The 7,500-nt window shown below is 41.0% G+C and overlaps 1 protein-coding gene and 1 long non-coding RNA gene across 2 annotated transcripts in view; one reads left to right on the forward strand and one right to left on the reverse strand.

The window, feature by feature from the left end:
- The window catches only part of LOC134097474 (tyrosine-protein phosphatase non-receptor type 14-like), a 74,684-nt gene that overhangs the window by 5,833 nt on the left and 61,351 nt on the right, over positions 1-7,500 (forward strand). The window lies entirely within an intron of this gene.
- Positions 946-7,500, reverse strand: part of LOC134097320 (uncharacterized) — a 7,722-nt gene continuing 1,167 nt past the window's right edge. The window contains exons 2-3 of the long non-coding RNA XR_009940906.1: positions 7,209-7,278; positions 946-965 (exon numbers count right to left, since the gene is read on the reverse strand). This is a non-coding gene — a long non-coding RNA (uncharacterized LOC134097320). The remainder of the gene's footprint in view (positions 966-7,208; positions 7,279-7,500) is intronic.

Here is a 7,500-nt window from a genome sequence, read left to right on the forward strand (position 1 = left end):
CTATTGGTTTTCATCCTTTTGAAGATGCTCTGCAACTTCCAACTGTAAATACACCTCAGTATCACCTCACCTCTTGAATTTCCCCTTGGGGATCAATGAAGTATCCATCTATCTATCTATCTATCTATCTATCTGTAGTAGGCTACAAGAGACCCCCCCCCGCCCCCTTCTTTGTCATGAGTGTATATATATTTTTAAATTACCACATAAGTCTAAGACTAAACAGAACTGAAGAGTGTGCGTGCCTCTCTTTCCACAAATCATGTGTAGTGGTAGAGTCATAAGAGGTCAAAATGGCAAAACATGATTTAGATAACTTATTGGTGTATTCATCTCCAGTAGGGTTGATTACTGCAATGGGTTTTTCGCTTGGGTGTCATTGAGTCAAGCCCCCATCTACTTCTTTGGCTTCCGAGGTTTTCTGTGAAAGAGAATCACCTTGAGTTGACAATTTTTCATTTTAAGAATGCACTTTATTCACATCAATGTATTATAACTGGTTGGGCACCGAAACACTGTTCTGGTATGGCAGAGGTGCCAACGCAAATGGTAGTAACTGTACCGAATGACCGCAATACCATAATAAACTACGAGTCCCTGTACATCATACACCATTTCTAATATCTTGCTCTGATAGCACCACATTAAGATACAGTTAGCTAACATAACCACTAGATGTACAAGCTTAAAGCTGAGGGGTGCACCACATAGGTAAGTGGACAGTGTTTGAGAACTCACATGAACAAATAAAGTACCTTGTCAAAAGTCTAGCAGCTACTATGTAAAAGGCATTCCAAAAATATATAATAGGCTACTGAAGATGATCTGTTGCCATGTTACACCCTAAAAACGACCAACTCTTAGAAGAGTCCGTCAATGCAAACGGTCACGCCATTTGTGTCCTTCAGCTTGCACTGGGGGGGTCTTTGTGCACTTGGTTACACTGCATCTTCTGGTGGTGTGAACTGTTAAATCAGAGTGAAAGTAAGAAAGAAAAAGGACAGACAAAAATAATGTATTAAAATAATATTACTATGGCACTACAACAAAACAATCATTCATACACTAATACTGATTAGAAAAACAAAAGGGCAGACACTAAGAATCTACAGGTACATACATACATTATAGACTCAACATCTTTCACTATAACTGTGCGTTCACACCAAGACCGTCAAAAGCGTCAAGAGCGCCGGAAATCATTCATTTTCTATGGAGAGTCGGCGTTACCGGCGTCAAAAGCGTTCTGGGCGTGAGCGTGGCTTCATGAGCTTCGCGGGCGTCAAAAAAAAGTTGAGCCTCAGTTAACTTTATGGTAATTAGCTATGACACGGTTCGGCGTCAACTAATCAGAATGTAAAACTCGCAGGATTGCTGCTTGTGGTTTGTCCGAATGTTTCACGTCATGGCTTTGACGCTTTCAGCGCTGAACTGGGTTGAGCGTCGGGCTATGAGCTTCACCAGCGACTTTGACGCTTTTGAGGGTTTTGGTCTGAACGCACAGTAATTTGTAGGTGTGCGTAGGTGCGCAGTGTGGCTCTGGTGGTTTTGGGGTGGTGTATTATGGGTATTGAGCATCTTGGAGGAATAGGCGATATACAGTTGAGGCCTCAATTATCAGCCCCCCTGAAATTTTGTAACATTACTCAAAAATTCTCCCTACAATGTTCATCCCTGATAAAAATGTAAAAAATAAAACATTCGCCAGTGCTATGATGTAGCATCTGGTGCATTCTGGAGTGTTAATATTACTATTAGGAATGCTTAAAGGGATATTCCGCCATTTTTGGAAATACGCTCATTTTCCACCTCCCCTCGAGCAAAACAATCGATATTTACCTTGTTCCCGTTCATCCAGCCATTCTGTGAGTCTGGCGATACAACTTTTAGCTTCAGCCTAGCATAGATCACTGAATCGGATTAGACCATTAGCTTCTCGCCTGCTAGCTTCATGTTTAAAAGTGACTAAGATTTCTGATAATTTTCCCATTTAAAACGTGTCTCCTCTCAAGTTAGAAAGTGCAATAAGACCAACTGAAAATTAAACCTGGCGTTTTTCTAGGCTGATTTGACATGGAACTACACTCTCATCTGGCGTAATAATCAAGGCAACTTGCAAACGTACCATAGGCGCAGTGATATCGTACGCAGCATCTGAAAATAGTCCCCATTGACATCAAGCAGTAGTAGTGCCAGTAGCTGCAAGTTGCCTTGATTATTACGCCAGATGAGAATGTAGTTCCATGTCAAATCAGCCTAGAAAAACGGCAGGGTTCATTTTCAGTTGGTCTTATTGCACTTTCTAACTTGAGAGGACACACGTTTTAAATGGGAAAATTACCAGAAATATTAGTCACTTTTAAACATGAAGCTAGCAGGCGAGAAGCTAATGGTCTAATCCGATTTAATGATCTATGCTAGGCTGAAGCTAAAAGTTGTATCGCCAGACTCACAGAATGGCTGGATGAACGGGAACAAGGTAAATATCGATTGTTTTGCTCGAGGGAAGGTGGAAAATGAGCGTATTTCCACAAATGGCGGAATATCCCTTTAACCTCAAATTGTGTCAAAATTGGAGTCAAAATGATTAGCCCCCATGGTTTTTTTTTTTTGTGCTTTTAAACACACACGACCAGCCTGTCACCTTTCAAGCCACACCTTTGCAGTCAGTTAGTGCCCAGACAACACCAGAACATTTAATCAGCATTGACTGTTTACCTAAAGATTCCAAGGAATAGGCCTACCCATGGAGGTATTATAAGAACTGGAGAAAGTGAACAAGTCCTGCCCCCATTCATTTCAATGGGAATGCTAGGCTAGTGAAAATTGCCAAAATTGAACGATTTTTTCAGGCTTCAACATGGCGTTTCAAGGGGCTTGTTTCCGGTGCCGTTTTACTTAGCCAATTAAGTGCCAGGTTACCGATTGACGTTTGGTACAGAAGGAGAGCTCGTGCCCACACTAAGCTCGTGCATGAGCTGAGAGTGGAACAGCCACCAATCAGCATGAGGAAAACTATGGGAAAACGGCACCGGACATGATGTACAGTACAGGCCAAAAGTTTGGACACACCTTCTCATTCAATGAGTTTCCTTTATTTTCATGACTATTGACATTGTAGACTCACACTGAAGGCATCAAACTATGAATTAACACATGTGGAAAACAAAAAAGTGTGAAACAACTGAAAATATGCCTTATATTCTAGTTTCTTCAAAGTAGCCACCTTTGCTCTGATTACTTCTTTGCACACACTCTGCATTCTCTGGATGAGCTTCAAGAGGTAGTCACCTGAAATGGTTTTCACTTCACATGTGTGCCCTGTCAGGTTTAATAAGTGTGATTTATTGCCTTATAAACGGGGTTGGGAATCAGTTGTGTTGTGCAGAAGTCAGGGGTGATACACAGCTGATAGTCCTACTGAATAGACTGTTAGAATTTGTATTATGGCAAGAAAAAAAGCAGCTAAGTAAAGAAAAACGAGTGGCCATCATTACTTTAAGAAATGAAGGCCAGTCAGTCCAAAAAATTGGGAAAACTTTGAAAGTGTCCCCAAGTGCAGTCGCAAAAACCATCAAGCGCTACAAAGAAACTGGCCGTCCCAGGAAAGGAAGACCAAGAGTCACCTCTGCTGCGGAGGATAAGTTCATCCGAGTCACCAGCCTCAGAAATCGCGCGTTAACAGCAGCTCAGATTAGAGACCAGGTCAATACCACACAGTTCTAGCAGCAGACACATCTCTAGAACAACTGTTAAGACGAGACTGCCTGAATCAGGCCTTCATGGTAGAATAGCTGCTAGGAAACCACTGCTAAGGACAGGCAACAAGCAGAAGAGACTTGTTTGGGCTAAAGAATGCAAGGAATGGACATTAGACCAGTGGAAATCTGTGCTTTGGTCTGATGAGTCAAAATCGGAGACCTTTGGTTCCTACCACCGTGTGGACTGCAGAGTGAAGGCAAAAGGGCCAACAAGTGCTAAGCATCTCTGGGAACTCCTTCAAGACTGTTGGAAGACCATTTCAGGTGACTCTTGAAGCTCATCAAGAGAATGCCAAGAGTGTGCGAAGCAGTATTAAAAGCAAAAGGTGGCTACTTTGAAGAACCTAAAATATAAGACATATTTTCAGTTGTTTCACACTTATATATATAATATATAATTCCACATGTGTTAATTCATAATTCTAATACCTTCGGTATGAATCTATAATTTTCATAGTCATATAGTATGAAAATAAAGAAGGGGTGTCCGAATGAGAAGGTGTGTCCAAACTTTTGGCCTGTACTGTATTTCTGGAAAATGGCGACGAGGAAGTGCCTTGCTAATCGGCGAAGCTAATCAGTCAAATCCTGACCCCCTGGGCCTACCGGCACTTGAACACCTGTCTGACAGGGGACTGCCTTTACAGGCATGCTGAAGATGAAAGAAATCAGCCTGGACCTCAGAAAGAAAGTCATTGAGGCCTATACTATGGCGGAAAGCTATACTGTAATTTCTAGATGCATCAGTCTCTTCAACAGGTGTGCAAGGCATCATTATACAGTATAAAGAGTTCCAAATTTGTGCAAAACAAACCTAGGTGTGCATGAAAATGCTAAATATCTCAATCTCTAGAGAGAAAAAAATCATCATGTGTTTCTCTATGGCAAGTCACGTTCATAATACGGATTTGAGATCCTAGCAAACTCCTGTATGGTATCCAATTCAAGATTCATATTACAATTGCATCCAAATTTGTTTGACAAATAAACACTTTTTTTGCGTTTACTTTGTTCATTGCAATGCAGTAAAAAAATATTATAGAGAATCATCATATGTGCACGTCATGTGTGTACCAGGCAAACAAGTCAGGTCAGATCAGCTAGTGTCACAAATATGGAGTGCAAAAAGTGTCAAAAAGTCATTTCTCAGCACTAAATAAAAATTGCCATTTATTTCTGGAAGGCACACACCACATATTTCAGTAAATTACTCAGCCCCACAGTATACCTCCACCATGGTTCTTATATTGCCATTTTCAGGACAGTCAGGCCTACACAAACATGCAAGTCATGTCGGGCTGTCAGCTTGCTGTGGTGAGATACACATCAAAATGTAAGAATTTGTGTAGTATGCTTTTCAAATGTTTATTATTTAAAAATCTACATCAAATCAATGCAAGTATTTATACATGTTATTGTAGCAGATCTGGTAGCCTAGACTGTGCTGAAAAAAACAATATGTGGCACTTACAATGACCAGGATAAATGCTTCTAACTAGAGGTAGTGAAAATGGCCTTAAAACAGCTTAGGGCTCATAGGGTTAAACTGGAGCTGTTTGGGCACATGGATGTTGCCTATGTTTGCCGAAAAAAGGGAAGGCCTACAACCATAAAAATACAGTTCCCACAGTGAAGCATGGTGGTGGGAGCATCATGTTATGGGGCTGTTCTGCTGTCTCATGCACAGAGAGCCTTGTTTGGGTGCATGGGATCATGAAAAAGAAAAAATAATGTTGACATTTTGAGGGATAACATCAAGACGTCTGCTCTTGGTCTAGGCTTAGGTCGCCACCGGTGGGGTATCCACCAAGCAAGTTAGACATGTCTAGGCTATCTAGACATATCGAGGCTGCACAAAGCCTTAACTCGGGTATTAAGTTAAGTGATCCTACGATAGCAAATTATACAGATATGTTAAGACCAAGTCGAATGTGGAAATACTGTAGACAAAGGGAGAGCAGGGGAAGGAAAAGCAGCTTTACGAATACGATGTGTGTTGTAAATCGCGTAAAAAAAATTAATGAATAACAATACGCACATGTGGCAGCCTGTGTTGAATCTGTGGTGCACTGCCACAAATTAGTCTAGCCCAGGGACTAAGAGGGACACATTTTTTTTATCATCACCATCAGAGGGCCAAATGTGGCCGCGCAGCTCCGCACATCTAATTTGAGAGAAGCGGCAAAATAATTCTGAATAAGAACAAAATGTCAATTTTCATGCTCAAATGCATTTTTTAACATAGACTCCCTAACAACAAATAAAAGTATTTTACAGCCAGTGATAAGTATTCTTTTCAGTGCAAAGGGCTCACATAAATCACCATTCAATGATGGCACAAAATCAGTGGCCTATCATGAAGTGCAAAAACTAGCCTCATATTCAATGCATTTATGCTCCCACTCCATTTTTAAAGGTAAACTATGCAAAGTTTTTCAGTTAATCAATTCGTTCCATACCTTTCCGGAAATGTCGCTGTTGCAGCTGCCAACGCTATAACAACACTTTATTAACATTTCCGGAAAGGTACTGACTCGATTAAATTCATTCTGGACTCTCTATCCGACCACATAAAGACGTGGGGATACTTCGGTTTGGCTTTAGGGATCCTCTACTCACTACCACGTAAGTGTAGTGTTGTTTGGAACAGTAGAAGAGGTATAAAAATAGCGTTTTGTAGCGGCGAAATGACATGCCCGAGTCACCTCCAGGCTAACGAGTTTTGGCTAAAAACGGTGAGCTCGAACTTTCTCAAAATACATCCGAATGACATGATTTTGGTGTCAACTCAACGTATTTACTCCCAATAGTCCGAAAAATTGATCTAAAGTGCATTTCACTCCGGATTATCCCTTTAAGATATGATTAAAAGTTTGAAGAGGGTTGGCTGTACTTGTCCAAAGTGTTCACAAAAGGACTTGAATGAAAGCTCAGATTGTCCCCCTCAAAATGATACCATAATGAAATAGAATATGTAAATATGTCTTTAACAAAGGCCAATAGCAAGACATGCACCAGTGTCAAAATGTGTTTTTTTCCCAATGGGGGAGCGTAACTTTAACAGGTGATAACCCTAATTTAGCTGTGACTCCAGAAGGGCTATCATACAAAAATGTTAACAACAGACATGTATGTTTTCAAAAAGTATAAGCAACCTTTGCCCCCCTGATTGCCACCTTGAGTGGTACCAACATCTCATCTGGCCCATGGACTAATGTGTGGGAAACACTGTACAGGCGGCGCATGTCATTGCAACATTGCTCTGGAAATCCCCCCCGCATTAATTGAAACGTCAACTTTATTGTAGGCTACTCGAGGCCAGAAAATAAATAGTGACATAATCGATTATGGCACTTTGCGGCATCGATGCTGAATCGTGCATGCCCCACATTGCGATTGCTTCGCCGAATCGATTATTGTTGACACCCCTAGTTGATACATACATACCTCTCACGTTACAATGCATGCCCTCAAAGGCTCTGGTGCGCCCTCCTCTCAAAAAACAAAATTCAGGATCCTGCAAAAAGAAAAAAGAAAAAGAAATGAGGATTGATTTCTAAGCACACCTCAGTCCTGTGTTCAGTGTACCAGCATAACTGTACACAGTGCATAAAGTAGGGTCCATCAATATGGGGAAATTTCAACTGTTCACAAAGAGCAAAGTTTCTAAACATTATCTAACACATAACACACAAATCTATGATTGTGACATGCCATATACACACAAACACCTGTGTAC

The sequence above is a fragment of the Sardina pilchardus genome, chromosome 12, assembly GCF_963854185.1.
Source record: "Sardina pilchardus chromosome 12, fSarPil1.1, whole genome shotgun sequence".
In the NCBI taxonomy this organism is placed as follows: Eukaryota; Metazoa; Chordata; class Actinopteri; order Clupeiformes; family Clupeidae; genus Sardina; species Sardina pilchardus.